The 22,787-nt window shown below is 38.5% G+C and overlaps 1 protein-coding gene across 2 annotated transcripts in view; it reads right to left on the bottom strand.

Annotated features, from left to right (window-relative positions):
* Positions 1-22,787, bottom strand: part of LOC128741630 (serine protease filzig) — a 135,784-nt gene that overhangs the window by 14,221 nt on the left and 98,776 nt on the right. The window lies entirely within an intron of this gene.

Below are 22,787 nucleotides of genomic sequence, written 5' to 3' on the forward strand. Positions count from 1 at the left end.
TGTTACGTACCAGGGACCAACGGAGTATTGGAGAACGAATTTTAATTCAATATCTAAATTATTACGTAGCGGTTTTCGTAAATTCGAAAAATTACCAAAATGGTGGCCATTTTTCGAAAAGAAGCTTTCATTAAAAATCGTTAATTGAAAGCTAATAAAAAATTCAAAAATAGAGATTCTAAAACGGCTACGTAACAGTTCAGAAAATTTATTTTTACATATTGTAACAAATTTCAGTCAGCTCGGTCCACTAGATTCTGAGATACACGTACCGCCTGCTGATAGAACATGATTTCGAAAAAAAACGCGTTCAATGTTTCGATGCACTTCCCTTAAGGTGACTCCAAATATTTTGCTATCGTTTTTCAACAAGAACAGATATCCGAAAATTCTTTTGAAACATTTTTGAATGTGTAAGCTTTCAAAACTGCAAAAGAAATTTATTTTTTGACTTTCCAGAGTAGGGTCCCGGCTAAACACGTTTTTAAACGCGATTGTTGTTATTTTGATTTTCTCTCATTTCTCTTTTTTCTCGATTTGGAGCTTCCGGGGAACTAGTTTCATGGCTTAAATCGTACCTCGACATACATTGACACTTTTTACCAATATAGCGAGAGTTCCACCAGGAAGCAATCTGGGCCCTTTGCTTTTCATTTTTTCTCTAATGACGCCAACCTGTTGCTCGAGAATGACTGTAAACTTATTTACGCAGATTAAATCTGCTGTTCGTCGAAATGTTATGCAACCTCTTTTCGCAAAGCTAAGCAGCTTTGTTAACTTAAAAATTATAACAGAAAATTTAAAGTTTACCTGTCAGATCATCCAGATCGATCTGGTTTATGGCGACCATAACAAGATATCCGATACAATATGATAAATTTTTAGCAATTTTCGCAATTGTGCAGCATATGCATGTTAAATTGTTGTTGTAAATGTTTATATTCATCGTGCATATTGGTTGGATAGGTGGATAAAATCAACGCGCCAACGAAATTTAGTCATTTTTGAAAACTAGTTGTTTTAACAAACTATATAAATTGAGTGAGTCAGTAATCTTAATTTCTTGCAAAATCATTTCGGTTGCTTCCTGTGACATGAAACCGATTGATGATAACTTTTTTTTCTACAACTTACATTTTACTTTGATGTTTGCGGACTGAAAAAATTAGAATATGGTAATATAACCTCACTTAAAGTTTGTTTTCAGTGTTGACCACTATTATTTTTCATACTAGGAGCAATAGATAATAGCAATATCTCAATCACAGTTGGTGGTTGCCATGGGAGATTGAAGGTCTGATAGCTATCTAGCCTCTTCAGGTATTTCTCAAGGAAGTCATCCAGGCCCTTTGATCTTTCTGCTCCACTGATAATTTTAAAATGTTCTTCCAGATCCGCTCGACTGACAATTGCCACTTTCTTCAAAAACTGTTCGAGGTCTTGGCACTTGGTGCGATGTAAAGCGCATGTTAGCTCGGAGAAGTGCTCAATAATCACATTTTCAAGGAAAAAAGGCCCGAATCTGTGAGTTTTTTTTATTATGGCACACCAATCGAACGTGTATCGCATTTTAATGACTAGGGAGGTTATCTTGGATTCCCAGTCAACATATAAGAAGCATATCTCGTACATTGTTGCTAAAGCCTCGAGGTCTTATTGTTCGCTAGTGCGGTTCGTCCTAGAGTACTGTTCGCTCGTTTGGAATCCAAACTACAACCACAGTTCAGAGAGAAATGAATGAGTTCAGCGTCGATTTCTTCGATTCGCTTTGCAAAGGTTACAAAGCCACTGTCAACTGATTGATTTTGAATCTCTCTGTGTTCGTAGAGCTGCCTCTAGGACTTGCGGACTGCCTGCAGGGTAAAATAGAGAGCTCCGCGCTTATGGAGAAGATTAATATTAACGATTAACGACAACCACGAGGACTGCGTAATAGTGCAATGCTGAGAACACCACTTCCTTGCACTAATTACTCTATGTATGAATTGCGCCATCGGTGGCCTGTAGCGGGTTTTTATTCAAGTGTCATTTTCATTCGATTTTCATCTGAATACTTTGGTTAGTAATCAGAAGTCAGACGTGAATAGTGAGAAGTGACAAGTTAAGAATGGGATGTGAAAAATGGGAAATGAGAAAAGAGAGGAGAGAAATAACTAGTGAGAAATGAGAAGTGAGAAATGATAAGTGAGAAATGAAAAGTTTGAAATGAGAAGCAAGAAGTGTGAAATGAGAAATGAGAGGAGAATAGAGAGGTGAGAAATGAGAAATCAAACGTGAGAAGTGAGAAGTGTGAAATGAAAAGTTGAAAATGGGAAGTGAGAAATCAATGATGAAAAACCACTAATGAGAAATACGTCATGAGAAATCAGTAATGAGAAAGGAGAAGTTAGAAATGAGAAGTTAGAAATGGGAAGTTAGAAATGAGAAGTTAGAAATGGAAGTTAGAAATGAGAAGTTAGAAATGAGAAGTTAGAAATGAGAAGTTAGAAATGAGAAGTTAGAAACGAGAAGTTAGAAATGAGAAGCTGAAAATGAGAACTTACAAATGGGAAGTAAGAAATGAGAAGTTAGCAATGATAAGCTACAAATAAGAAGTTAGAAATGAGAAGTTAGAATTGGAATGTCAGAATTAAGATGTTAGAATTGAGCTGTCAAAATTGAGATGTCAGAAATGACAAATGAAATGACAAATGAAATGACAAATGAAATGACAAATGAAATGACAAATGAAATGACAAATGAAATGACAAATGAAATGACAAATGAAATGACAAATGAAATGACAAATGAAATGACAAATGAAATGACAAATGAAATGACAAATGAAATGACAAATGAAATGACAAATGAAATGACAAATGAAATGACAAATGAAATGACAAATGAAATGACAAATGAAATGACAAATGAAATGACAAATGAAATGACAAATGAAATGACACATGAAATGACAAATGAAATGAATAATGAGTGATGAGTAATGAGTAATGAGTAATGAGTAATGAGTAATGAGTAATGAGTAATGAGTAATGAGTAATGAGTAATGAGTAATGAGTAATGAGTAATGAGTAATGAGTAATGACTAATGAGTAATGAGTAATGAGTAATGAGTAATGAGTAATGAGTAATGAGTAATGAGTAATGAGTAATGAGTAATGAGTAATGAGTAATGAGTAATGAGTAATGAGTAATGAGTAATGAGTAATGAGTAATGAGTAATGAGTAATGAGTAATGAGTAATGAGTAATGAGTAATGAGTAATGAGTAATGAGTAATGAGTAATGAGTAATGAGTAATGAGTAATGAGAATTGAGAATTGAGGATTGGAAATTGGGTATTGGGAGTTGCGAATTGAGAATTTAGAAATGTGAAATGAGAAATGGAAAATTGGAAATGAGAAATAAGAAATGTGTAATGAAAAGTAAATCAATGAGAAAAGAATAATGGAAAGTGAAAAGTGTGAAGTGAGAGAAGGGAAGTGAGTAGTGTATAGTGAGAAATGATGAATGAAAAGTAAAAGTGAGGAGCTTGTGAGAAGTAAAACATGTTAAATGAGTAGTGATAAATGAGAAGTGAATAATGAATAGTCGTGTAAAGGGTGAAATGATCTTATGTTCGACCTAACATCTTATCGGCCACGTATCCATTCAGTCCTGTGTCCACACGTGCTTTCGTTTACACGTTGTCCCAGTTTATTAAATATTGCATGGATAGTGGATATCGGTCGAACAAACATGAGGGTAAACCGAAATTATTAGGTACACTCAAGTACTTTTTACACGGTTTGTGTTTTTTGTTGTTATGAACGGTGCCACCATTGACAATTCAATTTTTATTCCCGATTGTAATAAGTAATTCCAAGTTATAGCTGAATAAGTTACATACAAATCAAAAGAATTGATGATGTTATTTCGCACTTTTGCGTTGCACACGATATTCGTATATTCAGCGATCCCGGATAGCAATGCCTATCGAATATTAATGTAAAAACATTACGTTTACCATGAATTTTACTGTTTACAACACTTTATGCTATAACTTCACTGTAAGAGTTGTTGAATTTCCTATATTACAGTGAATGTACCACAAAGTAAACTGTTTTTGGGTTTTGTATGTATGGGAAAAATTCGAAAAATTTACTGTAACAGAACTTAATAACCCCCTTATTCGTTTTAAAATCGACGAATTACATTACCCAAGTTATCGTGAAAACATCAATATTCATCGTAACTTCAGTGTGACTTACAGAGCTTTTCACAGTTTTATGTGCTTTTTCGGTGTTTTGTAACAAGTTAAATTCAATGTTTTTTTCGCTGTACATTTTTATTCGGCATGCTATAAGGCGTGAGTGTATCTGCCTCTTTAGTTATAGGCGAATTGAACCTTTCGCTTCTTTGTTTTTTCATGATGCAACCGTTTGCCGATGCTCGTTGTATATATTCGTTTTGCGAATTTTCTAACTTCCGCTTTACAGTAAAATCGTTCTCATTTAGATTTCTTATTAAGAATCAAATTTTAAGATTGGCTGAAATTATGAACTTTTTGAAATTTGCAGACTTAGAATAACATTTGTAGGGGTCAATCCCGGTGAGTGGTTTTTTTTTTTCCTGTATGGACTCATCACTGCGACCAGTAAGTTAGATCTATTGTGATATCGCCCGGGTGTTTGTTGTATAACCCGCACTGCATTTTATTTTAGCTATAGTCGCTATTGAGTGAGCGATATGCTTATTGAATTTCTTTTTTTTTATGCGTGCTTGTGTGTAATTGGGTACCCTTCTTTCAATGCTTTACTCTACTTTATCCACCTCGTTCCACATGACAGCGCACAGTCCCCAATTATAGTCATCCCTGGCGTAGCAAACCAGTGCATTTTTACTACAAGGGTCTCATTTTTGCACTGTCAATAGGCCATATCGGGATAATATAGAACTCAGCATGAAGGAAGGGCGATGAGGGGCCTGAGAATAAACCCATGCTAAAGTCACTTTGACATCGAATGGCCTGATTCTACTAAGATTCGAACCCATGACCATTCGCTTGTCAAAGCAGACTCGGTAACCTTGCGGCTACAGAGCCCCCCTCGGTGAGTGGTTAGGGTTCACCCCGAGAACCCGGATTCAAATCCCAACCCCGCAGAGTTTACAAATGACCCAAACTGTTGAAGTGACTATAAAATTAACATTTGTAATTCTAGATTTGACTAAAATTATTTTAAAGAAGTAATGTTTTTTGATTAACTAGTAACCTCTCAGATCCGGATGGCGTCTAGCGTGGCTCGTAACTGTAGCAAAGTAACTAATATGACCACAGTCGATGATGTGTTTTAAAAACTTCACATGTTTTATACAGATTTCAATAATTTGACTAGATTATCTAATTATACCATGCAGTGTCCTTCCAAGGAACACCGGAATAACTTCGGAACCATATGACATATCTGCTGGGCCACTATCTGCAGAAATAATGAAAAAAAAAATAGTTTTTCGAAAAATTTCCAAATTTGGTGAAAAAATGTTGAAAGAGAAAAAAGTTACGGGCATTTTAGTGAATTTATCGGTGCTAAAAATGATGTAGAACTTAAAGGGGTCAATTATTATTTTAAAATTTGTGTTTATGTGGCACATAATTTGTTTTATTTTTTTTTTTAATTTAGTTCCCTTGTTTTATCTCAATCGGTTAACTCAATTTTGGTTTCACATTCCAGTTGTGTTTGATTTAAGGGGGCATAGTACTTTTTCAACTCAAAAAAATCGAATTTTTTTTTATTGATTTTTTCGAAAGATTAACATTTTGACCATATGTGTTTCAAGTCATTTCAATGAATTCCAAAAATTGACAAAGTTACAGCTATTTGTACCGCGCATGTCTGGAGCGATTACACGGCGAATAAAAAGTTCAACGTCGTTTTTCTCGAAACCAGGTTTTGAAAGTCGGTACCATAAATATCTCAAGAACGGCTCAAGCAATTCTCATGATTCTTTTTTTGTTTTAAATCCAACAAAATTATCTAGTGTTTGACCCATCCTTTTTTTGATATTACTATTTTTGTATTTTTTAGAAATGTTTAAAGTCAATTTTTTCGACTAAAAACCTTACTTTTATGTTTGAATGTCCGCAATTTTGTTATGCGTTCGCATTTTAAAAAAAGGATGAGTCAAACACGAGATAATTTAATACACTTTCATGTCGTTTTGAAATTTTTCAATTCGGATAAGACCCCCAGCGCCAATCCATGGTACCGCAAATCATGTTTTTTTCGAACGATCATGTTCAAGGAGCCGTAGGGGAGAGGGGAAGAGGTTCACATATGCAAACAAAATTGTAAATATTGGTATAAAGTGCAATGTTTGGAATGCAAAAAACCAGAATCGATTCGCTTTTCGCGTTATCGAGAATAAAATATTTGAAATTAGGCAAAAACTATGGTGTAAAAAGTACTATGCCCCCTTAATCTTACCTTGAACTTAGTCGATAAAAGAATGGTCATGCATCTTCTAGGATGGATGATTTTTCGGTGCTAAAATAACTAACTTGTATCGGATTTTTCACCCCAAAGTAAGTGTTAATAATTTGAGGTGACTAAATGAGAAAACCAAGAAGAACCCAAATTAAACGCCAATATTGTGAATTATAATTCAAAGGAATCCAATTGGGGTTCTATAAATTCAGTTCTACTGAAAGCACTTTGCTTACATTTATAAAAAAAAAAAAGAAAAAAAAACTGGACGATTAGCCATTAGCACGAAGTATTTTTGCCACGTCCGCTGCTAAAATGAATTACTTTTGGATCTTAAAAAAAAGCAAACAATCAGACACGTGCCCCACTGTACCTTGCAGTGGGTGCGCCAGCGATCGTACATTATTTTTATATGTTCGCCGTTTTTATTTCATGCCAGTCGGATAGTCTTCGCTTTGATTGTTGCACCTAGTTTTTCTTTCTTCGGATCGATAAAAGTGCACGTGCTGGAGAAGCTTGCCAAGTTCGCAGAAATAGACAAAACGTAGGGGAAAAAATCCATCGGTAAAGAGCACCATACAGCAGTGAAGCTCGCCGAGGCTGTAATTGAATGATTGCAGATGCCCATTTTGCCTTTACGCGAAGACTCCGTCAACGAGAAGACTGGTATCTCTGCTGCTATTCACTGATGGTAGCTCGCTCTGCCGGCCAAGGTGGTCCCTGCATGCATTTCGGTGCGAGTGAGTGCGTATACGGTGTGTTCAACTATCTTACCAACATGATCAAATAAACAGCAACACAGTACTTTGGAGAACTCACAAATTCTATTACGAAAAAGTTATCACCTTTGCTAAAAGAAGCACCGTCGTTCATATGGAAAAATAACAGCGAAGCCAGTCTTTTCGAAAAGAGGTCTTCGTTTTACGGCTAAGCACCGTGTTTCGCGGGCATGTGTAAAGAATATCCGGAAGCAGATAAGAGGGGAATCGTGAATTATGTTTCAATTATTGCAACATGTTAAATGGTGCTTGCGGTAGAAAATTACCATTTAAGTCGCAATTGGTACAATTTTGTGTTGACATGCAATCTTAGAAAGTGTCTAATAAAGTAATTGGCCATAACAGTACTGCCGCAGCGTTGGTGAAACGTCGTTTGGGTAAATTGTTTCAATCTTCAACATTCAATTCTGGTATATCCACATAGATTTTAATTCACTAATTTTTTGTAACAGCGCCAAGCTGTATATAAGAAAACATACGCTCTGTAATGCATATAATTCAGGTTTTGAAATACCTACTAAGACCTTAAAATTCTAACTAACTGTTTGTTCTTTGCTACTGAAACAAAAGCCAGACCGAAACGAACACGGCTGCCAAACTTTCAATGGCGCTTTAATCGCCATTATGTTTTAGTGTATGCAGCAGGAGAAACTTTCCTAATTGGTTCATTCACCAATTAGTTTTCAGCTCAAAACCAGCTTACCTCGTTTTTTTTTAAATTAGAACAATTATAGGACACAGCACGTCAAGTGCTGTGGGTGGCGAAGGGCAGCTGAATTGGAGAAAGCTTTCACCATTCAAAATTGTGTTCACCTTCGCCAGTAATAGCTTTTTTTTGCTTGTTTCTCAACGGATAGAATGGAGCTGGAAAACTGACTGTAGTAATTTTGTTCTACTGGGTTGTTGTATCATATATATGTACATATTGTAGTAACCGCACAACTGACCATTTTGTCGGATTCATTGCTCTTTGATTAAGCAGAATGACACAGAAGAGAAACTGAATGGCCGGCGTAGGTACTTACTATTTGCAAGCAAAAGAAAATGAAACCTGTGGGTTTAAATTGAGTTTCATGCTGTATTTAACTAGAATGCACTGTTTAATTTACCTGACAAGAAATGTAATGGTTTGTGGAGCAAGTTCTATCGCCATTACATTTCATTGATATTGCTTGCACTAACTTTGTTTCTGGGGAAGAATTTTCTAAACTTGGTGTAAATAGTGTTTCTCGAAAACAAATGTTTCTATACCATGAATAAGTAAACCAACAAAACAAAAAATAACCAATACGTTGATTAGTTTCCCGGCAAAAGGTGCATAAAGATTGAAAATCATATTTTTACAGAGTGAGTAGTAATATCTGTCAGTGTTTTATGGATGTGTTTAATTAAAAAGGGGCAATCATAAATGTGTCTGCATATTTTTCGTTTAGAATATTTTTGAAGAATTTTTGTCCGTGGTACATGATCACTACAACCGGATGTGTCTGGATTTGATGCGTCAAATTTAATTATTTTTTCCACATTTTCGCAAGAGTTGAAACGTTGCTCATCATCGCTGCAAACGCGCGTCCCATCTATCAATGCAAATATGTGTTAGACGGAAGGGGCTAATCCTGGTCAATACGCCACATATGAAAGAACTATCCCAACCACACAAAGTTCGATTCAAAATCGTAATTTGTTGTCAGTAACGTTCAGTATTAACGGTTTCGCTTGGTTTGGGTAGCTCATAGTAGATTAAAGTCTACTGATCCCTTCAAACATAAAGTATTGTTTTTCGTCTATAGCGATTTGGGCATGCAACCGATGGTAACGGTTTTCTTAAACTTTTTCAAGACCTTCAAAGATTTTGCAGCTAAATGTTTTTAAAAGTAAAAAAAGTGACAATGATTTATTGTGTATTTTTATACGAAAATCGTTTAAAGAAATCACAAGCCTCGAAAGAGTTAACTTTCTGGTTTTACAGTACTTCTAGTTTTCTGAATACACTGAAGTCGCTTTTTACGAGTAACATTAGCAGAAATCGGGTAACCAACCAATCCCAGTGGAAATTAAGGTCGTATACCAACAAGGAAGCAGGCACACCTTGTTTTCTCGACACTATAAGATGGCAGCCCCATCACGAGACTCGATAGTGTAAACCCTAGTACGGTTACCTATCTAAAAACAGAACACTAAAAAAAGTCAAGAAAATTCTACTCGGAACATTCGGCATGGACAAAGGTGACGAAGTAAAGACATGGAATAGAGACTTGGTGCCTGGAACTGCAGATCGCTAAATTTCGTTGGTGGCGAAACGGTACTACTCGATCAGTTAGAACCCCGAAAGTTTGGCATCGTGGCATTGCGGGAAATCTGTCGCAAAGGCGAAAGGGTGTGGAGGATCCGTGGCTGCAAAGCTCCATTTTTCCAGAGCGGTGGAGCGACTAACGAGCAGGGATGCCACATATAATTGTGTGTTTTTTATTGGAAAAATTTGACAATCTTTACGGCGAGGAAAAATATCTGTGCAAAAATTTGTCCAATGCAAAACAATGAGAGTAAAAGAGATAGAGAGACATTTTGCTGACTATTTCCATCTCTTTCACTCTCATGTAAAAGCTCAAAAATCTGTTTAATCTGTGTAATTTGGCGAAAATCTGTATTCTATGCACACAGATTCTGTACAGGCGATTTCTTTCAAATATCTGGCAACGTACGACCAAACTCGTAAGGGCTACACACCTAAACCAGACATGTGTAGGAACAAGGCAGAGGATCTAATCACAAACAAGCGCGAGGTGGTCGACGGACGGAAGCAGTATTTCGATGAGCTCTCTAACGGCGATGTAGCCGAAGGAGGCGCAATGGTAGTTAACCTCAGAGTGCCTACCATCGACAACAGCGTGGCGGCTCCCGATTTCGAAGAGATCCAGCGAGAAATTCGTCAGCTGAAGAATAATAGAGCCGCCGAAAAGGACCGACTCCCGGCAGAACTCTACAAAAATGGCCAAGAACCGCTAGCAACGGCACTTCATTGGATAATTTCTAGGATTTGGGAGGATGAGAAACTACGGGAGGAGTGAATGGAAGGTGTAGTCTGTCTCATTTTCAAAAAGGCGACCGGCTAAATTGCTGTAATTATCGCGGCATAACGTTGTACAACGCTGCCTACAAGGCGCTCTCCCAGATGATTTTGTTGCGTCGTCTATCCCCAATAGCAAGAGAATTCGTAGGGCAGTATCAGGCGGGCTTTATGGCCCGTGCTACTACGGATCAAATTTTCACTCTCCGACAAATCCTCTAGAAATGTCGAGAGTACAACGTGCCCTCGCATCATACTTTCGTGGATTTCTGGGCACCTGCAGAGCAGCACGATACAGCTGAACGCGAACAGCTATGACAGATAATGCACGAGTATGGTTTTCCGGACAAACTGCCGTGGGTGATAAAAGCTTCCCTGGAGCGAGTGATGTGACACGGGGGCACTTTTGAGTCCCTTCGAATCGCGCAGAGGGTTGCAGCTAGGGGATGAAGTGTTTTGTATGTTATTCAATATCGCTATTAAAGGCACTGACGAACTGACATGACACATAGAAGAAAATTCTTCAAAAACCATCGTCCTACACATTTTGCTTGCACACTAGCGCCCTCTGTTATGCATGTTGCGGAGTAGCTTGCATTTGCAGGGTTTTATAATGTAGGTTTTTTACATTTGCAGGGTTTTAATTGTCGAAGCAACACTCGAGCGCCGTGGTGTGGACATGTTGCGAAACATGCTTTTTTGAAAAATAAGTTGTTTTTGAATGGACGATGGAATTAACGCGAGTGTCTTGTCTGTTTGTCTGTGTTAAAGGTGTGATCCGGCGAGCGGGCATCGAAACGAGAAACGATTTTCAGCTCAACTCCTAGCCTTCGCAGACGATCTCGATATCAGGCGTTGCGATAGCGTTGAGGCGGAGGCAATCCACGCCAGAATAAAAACGAAGGCTAGGACAGGACTATAAATCAATGCGACGAAAACCAAATATATGGTAGGAAGAGAATCCAGAGAAAGTAACGTTTATCTTCCACGGACAGTGACTATTGATGGTGATGAACTGGAAGTGGTTGAAGAGTTCGTATATTTGGGATCTCTGGTCACCAGCGACAATAATACTAATAAGGAGATCCAACGACGCATTCAAGTTGGAAATCGAGCCTACTTTTCCGTTCGCAAAACGCTTCGATCAAGGAGCATACGCCGCCCCACAAAACTGATGATGTACGAAATGCTAATCATACCGGTAATCCTCTACGGCTTGAGACAGCAACTTTGCTTACGGTAGACATACGTGCACTAGCCGTATTTGAACGAAAGGTGTTGCGGACTTTTTTTGGCGAAGTACAAACGGAAAGCGAAGAGCAGCGGAGGCGTATGAATCACGAGCTACAGGCACGGCTTGGAGAGATTTCCATCGTACACCTGGCAAAAGTTGAGAGCTTACGGTGGGCCGGTCACGTCGCAAGGATGCCGGACATACACCGTACCCTTACACTATACACTCAGTAAGTTAAATAAATCTTTAATTGAAAGACCAGACCGTGTTTGGACTTCCGATTGGTGTCCCATTGTCCCAGATGCGGCCTTGATCCTCCGGACCCCACGCTCGAGCTAGCCATAAAAAGAGACCTTCAGAGCCCAGCCCTGGATAGTCCCCAGTTGGTTGACCAGCGACTGGGGTCGATTGTCGTGGTCCTTCCGACGCGTAAGTAACAAAAGGCTTACGGATTCGATCGCAAATAAACGATTTGGAAGAATATTAGGGATTAGGGATTAGGCCCTCCCTAGCCCCCAACCCCTAGTTCCGCCAATGCCTAAAAGCAATCTAGCCAGGAACGTGGTTTGAGCGTTTGTACCTCTTCTTTCAAGAGTTTTCAAATTAACCAAATGGCAGCGTTTCCCATATGGTGGAAGGGTGCTGGGAACACGCCATGGAAGACTGCGCAAAGCATACCGTAAAATTTTTTTTCTTCACTGTTTCGATTCTAGTGATCCAAATTAGTTGATAAGAATACCAGATCACAGATTCGAATTCAAAGACAGACCTTACAAGTGAATAGTACAATGATCGAAAACAGTACGGGTTACGGAACCACTTAGCGATTTTAAAATAATTCGGCTGTGGAGATAATATCGTTGTAGTGTATACAGAAAGTTAGTGCACTATTCAGGGCGACACCAAGATCACGAATGTGATAGACGCGTTGCAACAAATGTCCTGCCATGTTGTATCTAAAAGTTATAGGCTTATTTTTACGGTGAAAGGAGGTGGCGAAGCACTCTGACATTTCAAATTCGTGCACAAGGAGTTGCAGTTTAATCCAGTCGGAGTCCATTTTAATTACCTTGAAGATTTTTACATCGTCAGCATAAAAAGACCGACATTCAACTGACAGGGGTGCTGACAGTTTATTTATAAAAAGAATAGCAGTGGTCCAAGGTTGCTTCTCTGTGACACGCTGAATCAGTTTGCACTCCTTTATTTATGTTACGCAGTCAGAATGAGACAAAATCGACCAGATTCGTGGAAAAAAGAAAGTAAAGCCATGGTGGTCTGAAGAAATGTAGTGTTGACAGCTGGTGCACACATTTGACAATTAGCTTCGTTTTTCTCCATCAAATACATTTTTTTTAAATATGGGAAATAAACATTATTGTGATGAAATAATTGATGTTTTATTTTTAATCATATTCGCAAAACTTTTATTGCTATAAGATCTTAACAATATCCAAACCAAAAAGAAGTGAGTGTTGATAAAAATCGTCACATGATGGACTTATTACATTACTAGCTGTAACCCGCGCGCGTCGCCTTGCGTCTAATTGAGAGCAAATTAGAGGTACACTATGTAAAGCTAACGCTATGTAGCTCTACGAGGTGCAACTACGTTATTTTTGCTCGTCTTGAATGCAATCTGGTATGATTGGTTCGAGTCTGCTTAATGTGGGCGATTATTACCACGAAAATACATATCGCGCCCCTCGTTTTAGCTACAGACAAGCCTCTTATATATATATAGATTTTTCCAGCATGCAGAAGACGAAAATCTATCAAAATGAATAGCCTAAAATTACAAAAGAAGAAAACTTATCCAATTTAATTCTACTATATATATTTTATTCACGACAGATACGTATTTCGCCTACGACTTGCAGGCTTCCTCACTGTCTGTTTTCGAAGACTGAGGAAGCCTGCAAGTCGTAGGTGCAATACGTATCTGTCGTGAATAAAATATACATAGTATAATTAAATTGGATAAGTTTTCTTCTTTTTAATTTTAGGTTTCGTACTCTACTAAGACGCTCCAAAAACTTTAGTTAAATTGAATAGAAAAATCCTCTTCAGTTTTTTTATGCGGACACGTGAATTGAGTGACGAATTAATTACCAGAAAAATGTGTGAGAATTGACGAGAATGTAGAGAATTCTCTCGCAGTGTAAAACATATTTCATATATTTTCATTAGAAAATATAAATAATCCAACGCTAAATAGGTTAATTTAGATCCGAGACACAAGACATGGTTACCCCATTTGTAATCCGTTCATGGTTTACAAACAGCTAATTGGATTAATTTTAATTGATGAGTGTGAGAAGTAAGCATCGCATCGAGCAACTGTCTTTGGCGGTATGAAACAGCAGATAGATAAGAGACAAAGGACAAATTACAATTTTGTGCATCTCCTCGGTAAACCCAATATTCAAATAGGGCACGTCTTAAAAATGCTGAAAAATTAATTCACAAAATTGATGTTCGTTTTGGATGTGACAAAAGGATAGCCAGTAAGATAGCCAGCAATACATGTACATTCCTTTATTGGAAAAAAAGTTTTAAAAACATTGGGTTAAAACTTTGGCGGACAAAGTTTTGATTCGATAAACCTTTTCCAATATATTTCTTCCTTGACTGATTAACTCAGCTGCTTCGCTTATACGAATTCCACCGGGACATTCGATGAACGTAGTTATATGTCACTACATATAAAGTTTCTGAATTACGCCAACTTCTTCTTTCGCTCTGCGCTACAATCTGTCCGCCCATTCCATAGTTGATTTCAGGATGCGGCGAATTCAAATTATCCAATGTTGCGCATGCAAACCGCAAACAAATTTAGTTTGCTCAAATTTCCCGCCTAGAACAACATTGAAAGTCTCAACAGCATTTCTTAGCAAAGCACTTCAGAACTACTAATTATAAGGTTTGTGTTCCGATTATGTCCTTTTTAGTTCAATTTTAAATCTTACTGAAATTTTTTTATAATCTATTGCCATTTTTTATAATCTATTGCTACCTTTTAATTTATTTGAGAAATTCATTTCATTCATTCCTTCATTTGGTTATATTTAAGAATTAGGATATTGATGCGTTCGTTGTTTTTTAATTATAGTATTTATTCAACTAGTTATTCAATTTATCCATACTTTATGCGAGCCTATTTTTTCTCTCGTATTGAAGAGAAGAGCTTGCTCAAAACTTGTTCGTCAACCATAGGTTCGTTTGACTATGGCAACTCAACCGTAATTTCGCACATTTCCTGTCTGTAACGAACGTCTCATTGCCGTGAGCATTCCGATTGTGTCTTTTGTTGATGAGCATCCCGAAAGGATGGGTTTCCCGAACCAAATTCTCGCGATAGCAAATACTTTCCATCAGTTTGTCACTACATAGTATTTCATGCTCCAGCCAGATCAGCTAGCGAATGCTTTCGTTGTTCAACTTTGCATTCAACTTTATCTTTCTTAACGAGAGAAGAGAGCAATTTCGGCTCAATTAGCTTACGTCGAATGGATTACAATTAAACTTGTCTTGTTCGAAAGTTGTGTAAATGCTACTAATCGTCAGATAGCGTGTAATGAAGCAGACACCGACGCACACATCCACTGTTAGGTGGATGTACAATTTGAACAACATTTGTACAATTCGTAATTTAACATTCTACAGCTTCATACTGCTAGATGGCTAATCTCAGACCAAAGCTGTGGTATCATTAAACAAGATTGTTCAAATTTCTAGTTCCAAAACTGTTGCCTTAGCCTGACCTATAGCACACATCTTTCTCATGCGTGTGAGTGCAAATTCAGGACTAAACTTGCACTCTGCAGGAGTGTGACCGTGATGTTTGCTTTTAATTTAATTTTATTGTTAACTATTAGCCAAAGAATAATAACAGTGCAGCTGACGTTACTAAAGCGCACTGAAGGATATTTTAACAACGTTAGTTGTTTATTATATCGTGGTGGGTGGACGTCATCCATGGGCGAAAAGTTAAAGCACCAAAATGTGCAACTTAAGTTGTTCTAAAAACATGTTATTATTCTGGGTTGAACTTCGAAATTTTCACAGCAGTGAACACGGTGTATTCCTGTGTCCTGTGTAGCAGGAAACATACTCGAAGTGAATCAGATTTTCCTCATTATGGGTGCTGGAAATTATATGCTGTAAAATTTCCAAGCGGTACGATGGTACGATGGTTGTAAACAGCATACATGAGAGCAGGGCTGGATTGTGCGATTTTCGGGTTGTTGATCATCTATTCAAATTAAAAAGATATTTTTTGTGAATGTCGATATTTTCATCGTAAGAAAGTTATTTTGATAAATGATAAGTGAAAGCTATATGGAATGAATAAGGCACCCCAACCCTACCTATAAACCGAGCAGCTTCATGGTTTCCTGGGATGCTACAGTAGCAATTCCAATTATTGTGGGCGTTACGGATTCAGGTCATGACGATGTGGGTGGTTTTCAGTTGTGAAGAATTGAAATAAATTCAGTTTAATCGCATACTCGAACCGCAGAGTACAATTGCGTCGAGACTGACTGCTTCGATGCATAAATTGTTGAAAATTGAACCAGTTTTTTGGTGATTATTGCAGCTATTGGATTAGAGTTTGTGCTTTACTTTTTCTCTTCTAACAAAATTAACCCGAAATGAAAATGATCCACCACCCAATTAAGGATGTACTTACCCGAATAGACCTCTTCAATAAAAGCATCTTCGACAATGAAGTAGGAATAATGGAATAAAACTTTTGCAATGAACGTTCATTTGTTCGTCAACAGAAGCAGCTAAATTCAGTTTAGCGTATTTCATCCCCAGCTACCTTGTCAATTTTTGCGCTTTCGCTTGTCAAATACCCGCTGTTATTTAATAGATTGGATTTAAAGGCTATTTAGAGGATTGAAGTCTTTCCCAAGCTGTATTACGACAGCACCTCCCATGTGTCATGTCGGCTTACCAGAGCATGATAGGAACCCCGGAGGGCCTTTGACGAACAATAAAACCGTCTTTTACAGGCATTGTAAGGCTTGGTATTCATCATCTTGTACGTCATAATAACGTATCTGTTTTTGGATGAATCCGTTGGCTAAAACAAAATTGTATTCATTGGAATCGGTGTGGGACTTTCAGCCGGTGGAACTGATGCCGCTCGGATTCTAGGAGCTGATCATAAAAACTTTGACCGTCACAATTCGTCCGAAGTTTTTCTATGATGGCTTGTTTGCATCAAATAAAACATATCGGTTCCACCCTAACCAAACAATTTTGCGTTGGTGCATTCTGCGAATTTAGTTTCTTGTATTTTATCCAGCAAAATGATTTAAAAAGTCATGTATTTTCTGAACTTATTTTTGTCTCTTTTTACACAAGATGCTGTCATAATACTGTGGTGAGTAGAGCAGCAGAGGAGAAGAGACGATGAAAAAGACGATTTTTCATTACGTGGTTTTCGCATAGTCTGTGTTGATTCGTTTTTATTTAGAATATAATGAACATTATCACTCGCGATATAAATGGGTCATTCCACGGGAAATTTACTGTCAAAATTTTTTTTCTCTTCGGAATTTCTTTTTTTACGTTCTTTGTTAAAAAAAATCGACACGTATTTTTGTATTTCGATGTTACTGTTGGAATTCGCAAGATATGATTTTTTAAAGTATTGTAATCCGAAAAAATCAGTATTTTTTAAATACTGATTGTAAACATAGTTTGTAATATCAAAAAATGACTTTCTACCAGATGTGTTCACTATTCCACAAGCTTTCAAAATTGGTATACCATACCTTTTCTCGATTGTTTTTCAATAGTTAAATAGTGCATTTTTATAAAAAATTGCAATTTTTTCAAAGTTGGAACTTTTTTTTCTCGATTTTTTTTACTTTAAAATATTTGTTAATCTTTCTCGAAGAAGCATGCAAAATTTGAAAATGGAGAAATGAAAACTCTAGAAGCTATGAATTTTTATATCGAAGCGCGCACGTTAATGCAAACGAGCGGACGAACGCGTGTGCTTCAACGACACGTTACACTTAATAGCATCAAAGGCGGCCTCGTCATGAAGCTGCCCGTGGGTTAGAACATCGATTGAGCATCACCGCTCGTTTCATATTAACACACGCGCTGAGACATAAAAACTCATAACTTCCAGAGTTTTCATTTCTCCATTTCCAAGTTTTGCATACTTCTTCGAGAAAGATGACCAAATATTTTAAAATAAAAAAAATCGAGAAAAAAAAGTTCCAACTTTGAAAAGATTGCAATTGTTTATAAAAATGCACTATTTAACTATTGAAAAACAATCGAGAGGAGGTATGGTATACCAATTTTGAAAGCTTGTGGAATAGTGAACACATCTGGTAGAAAGTCATTTTTTGATATTACAAACTATGTTTACAATCAGTATTTAAAAAATAGTGATTTTTTCGGATTACAATACTTTAAAAAATCATATCTTGCGAATTTCAACAGTAACATCGAAATACAAAAATACGTATCGATTTTTTTTGAACAAAGAACGTAAAAAAAATATTCCGAAGAGAAAAAAAATTTTGACTGTAAATTTCCCATGGAATGACCCAAATGCAAATATAAATGTAAATGATGCAATATATTAGTTAATAAATGGCTGAATAATGCATCACATCGATGGCTCGTGTAACTGTAGGCGTTATTAAATCCCACTGTGCAGCCTCATATGCAGCTACCACAATCCTTACCTCCTTGTGGTACGGGTCAGGATGCTAGCAACCTTAGAGGAAATCTGGTGACCAAAGCCAATCGAAATTAATAGCGTATGTTGACAGTGAAGGGGATATGCGAATGTTAAGTGGTGTCACAAGGAATATCCTTGTCTTCTCATTGTAGAAAGCCTTGGATTCCATACTAGGTGCGGCTCACGACAGCACCTGACTCAGAACGGGCAGCTGAAAAAGAAAACGCGCACCTGGAAGTGATGTACGATAGCTGTGTTCGCCACGGGACATCAAGATCCCCATGTCAATAGGGAAGCGATCTATAGGTCGACGGCCGGACACCATAGCATGCATACCGACACGAACGACAACGGCCAGCGATGCAACTGCTTTGCAATTTTACAAAGCCTAGTGATCAGAAGCATTTTCTTTTTCCTCAAAGATAGTCACAGGGCAACCTGGAGATAACTGTCCAACGATCATTGAACCGAATCGGTCATATTTTCAGCAATGGCCGGTTTTTATCAAACACTACCAACATACGCTTCTTACGGAGTGCGGATATCGACTTGGGTCATTGCCTACGAGCAGTATATGTGCGCTCAAAACTATCCACAGTATATCACCTCGTAACGAAGCCATCCTTCTCGACCAAATATTCGGCACGGACGCCTAATACGTTAATACTCCCAGTGGTACACTACGGTCACGTAGCGACCGACGAGCTCTTGGAGTTTTTGGGCGTAAGATCTTGCGATCAATTCTTGGAGGCATGTTAGAAGAAGCAGGTGAATGAACCATGAAATATACCAAGAATATAAAGATGCGGATATTGTGAAGCTACTAAAACTCGGCAGGCTACAACGGGCTGGCGACTTCGAGGATGGACAAATTCGAAATTCGACGACTATCCGTTGAAAGAGCGCTGTGGATGCTAGAGCTAGGGACAACTAGAGTGCGGCTGCCCAGACCGGCTCCTGGTTTCGAGAATTCGGATTCGATAAGCGGATTTTCGCCGAAAAAGTAAAATAAGTAAGTAGCTCTTAGTAAATTTATAATGTCCTGCACCTGCATCCAGCTATCAGTAACCATCAACATTTGTGGTGGTTTTATTACAGCTTTATGCTACTTATAAATAGATATCGACAAAAAATACAAGTATTAAGAAGTCCTTTGGAAATATTCTTCAAAACCTTCTTTAGTGTGGGCCTCTTCAGTTTTATAAGAGTCTTTTGACCGTGTTATCGCAGTTTTGTAGAATTATATGATCGGTTTTAAGAAGCAAGTGCTGAAAATCTGTTCCAGTACATCTCAAAATTGAATTTGTTATTTCGGGGAAGCTCACGCCACTGACGACCAAATCCTTCCCGTCCGACTGATCTTGCTGGAATGACGGGAAGACAACGTGCCCACGCCCATCACATCGTTTTTGATTTCAAAGCAGCGTACGATTCAGTCGACCGATGCCAGCTATGGCAGATAATGCACGAATACGGTTTTCTGGACAAACTGACGCTATTCAGCAGATCAACATTGGATCGAGAGTGGTGTTTTGTGTGTATCTTGAATCATTTCGAGATACGTTGCGATATTTTCTTCAACAGGCATTGACTGTGAGATCTGGTGCCTGGGAGCTCTTGGAGAGGTCATCTAACTTGCTCTGTATATCATTTCGGCGTTGTGCGAGCAAGACAATGTCGTCGGCGAGTAGCTGCATCGTTAGAGGATTCCAAGGCAATCCACGGTTTGGTCTACTGTCAATTGCTCCAACTAATATATCATCCATAACGATGAGAAACGGTGATAAAATGCAGCCCTGTCTCTGGCCAGCAGTAACTCTTATAGGGTCGGACAAGACGCCGTTGTGTAAAACCTTGCACGAGAACGCCTCGTAGAGATGGACTAGCTTATCTGGAACTCTTCTATGCCTAAGTGCGTCCCAGATGTTTTCGTGATTGCGACGGTCGAACGCCTTTTCGATGTCAACAAACACCAGCAGAAGAGAGTCTTGGAATTCGTTGATCGGCTCCAATATAATGCGGAGCGATTTGATATGGTCTACTCATGATCGGCCAGCACGGAATCCAGCTTGCTGCCGCCGGAGAGTAGCATCGGTCTTCTCCTGGATCCGGTTGAGGATTACCTTTCAGAGTACTTTGAGAGTAATACAGAGCAACGTGATGCCACGCCAGTTACCGCATTCAGTTAGGTCTCTTTTCTTAGGGACTTTGGCCAATATGTCCTGCAACCAGTCCACCAGAAAAGTTGCGGCTTCTCATATATTGCTGAAAAGCTGATGCATCATCTGGGCTGACAAAGATGGGTCAGGTTTGAGCATCTCGGCTGAAATACAGTTGATCCCTGGCGCTGCGCTCGATTGGATTGGGTCTTGATGATTACTTTAATTTCATCCAACGATGGCGCCTTCGAGTTGACGCGATCAATTCGACGAACTGTTGGCGTCATACGCTGCTGGTTTTGTTAGTCTCTGACATTTGAAACTCGTAAAAACTGTTCAAAATATTCAGTCTATCGCTGTTCTGTTTTAGTAACTGACCAGCTCCGTCGTTTAGCGGCATCTTTGTGTTCATCCTGGCACTACTAAGGCGGCGAGAAATACCGTACAACAAACAGATATCACCATTGACGTCGGCGATTTCCCCTTGTTTGGCTAGGGAGTTCGTCCAGGCTCTCTTGTCCCGCCTACAACTTTGTTTATCAGCCCTCTCCAGTTCGGTGTATCGTTGACGGACGACTATCTTTTTCGATCTGGTTCACGCTTGCTGCTCAATGCCGGCTTTCGCCTCTCTCCGTTCGCCAATCTTCCTCCAAGTTTCATCCGATTTCTACTTCCTTCGCCCGCTGCGCACTTTGCCGAGGGTTTCGTCACTGGTCGTGATGAAGGCGTTCTTGATGCCGGTCCATTGCTCTTCGACAGTTCCACCAGGTGGCAACTCCAAGTTGTTCGACAAAAGCCCTTTTCACCTCAGGATTCTCCAATCGGCGGACGTCGTAACAGCACTCAACTTTCTCCTCCCATCGTTGGACCCGTCCGAACGCGCAAGCGTATGTCAGTGATAACAAGATGATGGTCAATATCAGCGCTGCATTTGTTACGTACCGCCATCCGGGGTGAGATTGTGCCAAAAAAGCATATATTTTTGTTCTTTAGCTCAGTATACACACAATTTAGGAACTAAGTTGATTTCAAACCTGTCAATATATACTAAATTGTTCAATTAACAACTACCGTAGAGATGGTTTAGTTACAATGAAACCCAATTTTACTGGAAGTGCATGAACTTTGGCACAATGTCACCCCCTAGAAGTGGTGAGATTGTGCCAAAGTTCATGCACCCCTTCTAGGGGGTGACATTGTGCCAAAAACATAAAGTTAGGCTAAAAACCTAAACAGTGAACATTAGCATGTTTATAAGCAATACACATAAATATCAGTATAAAGTAGTTCATATGAGGCCGTTCATGAACTAAGTGGACTATTAGGGGCAGGGGGTCGGCCAAAAACAACGCATCATACAAAAAGTATGAACGAAAATAACCCGGGGAAGTCTGAAATAACTAAAAATGAGTTCGTAGTCAAAGGATAGCATTTATATAGCCAGTAGCGTTTTTAGGGTTAACAAGGGGGAGATATATGGGGGCGTGTATCCTAAGGGGGCATACCTATTTGATCATTTAACAAAAGTAACCATTACTTTGTTCGAGAACCCGCGGCCGCGGAACATGTGGCCCATCCCACCCCCCTCCCCCTCCTTAAAACTGGCAGTTTATACACGGTATAATATATTCGTCTTATATTAGAGTGTTTATTCAAAGTATCTGAAATTTCTAGAGAAAAAGTAAAAATTTATTTAAATTATTTAGCAGGCTATGATGCTGTTTGCTCCAAAATGGATGATGCAATCTAATCTGTCAAAATATTGTGCTCAATAGTAAAGAATGTGAGTGTGCTGGTGTATACTGACGTATTTTTGTTGTGTATGTGAAATCCACAAATTGGATCGATCGTTATAGCTTGGCACAATCTCACCCCCGTGAAGCTCGAAAAGTACAAAGTTTCGAAAAATATTATTTTCGTAATCAAAACTTATCCAACGCATAATAACCTTTCAATACATTGTAAATGATTAGTTTATATACCTTCAAGATAGCAAGTTGATGTGATTTCTTGTTTGGGTTGGTTTATGCGGGACATTTTTTACAAGCGTTATTTCCGCGTATTTTTGATCGCGAACTTTGAAACCCTGTTTAGGCTAAATAGTTTGCTAATATTATCTGTGTTCCATTCTAAGTTATGAATAAATATGTTATGCTCATGATCATTTTGAATTTAGGTCACCAGTTTCTATAGATATAATAAATTTTCACAAATAAACATTTTTGGTTTTTGGCCCAATCTCACCCCGGATGGCGGTACATCAAGAAGGCTCCTTCGTCATTTTCGGCTGATGCAGATATGGTCTATTTGGTTTTCTGTTCGGCCGTTCGCGAAAAACCGCATTTTTTGCAAAACGTTCAGTCTCTACGA

Source organism: Sabethes cyaneus, chromosome 3 (genome assembly GCF_943734655.1).
Source record: "Sabethes cyaneus chromosome 3, idSabCyanKW18_F2, whole genome shotgun sequence".
Taxonomy (NCBI): Eukaryota; Metazoa; Arthropoda; class Insecta; order Diptera; family Culicidae; genus Sabethes; species Sabethes cyaneus.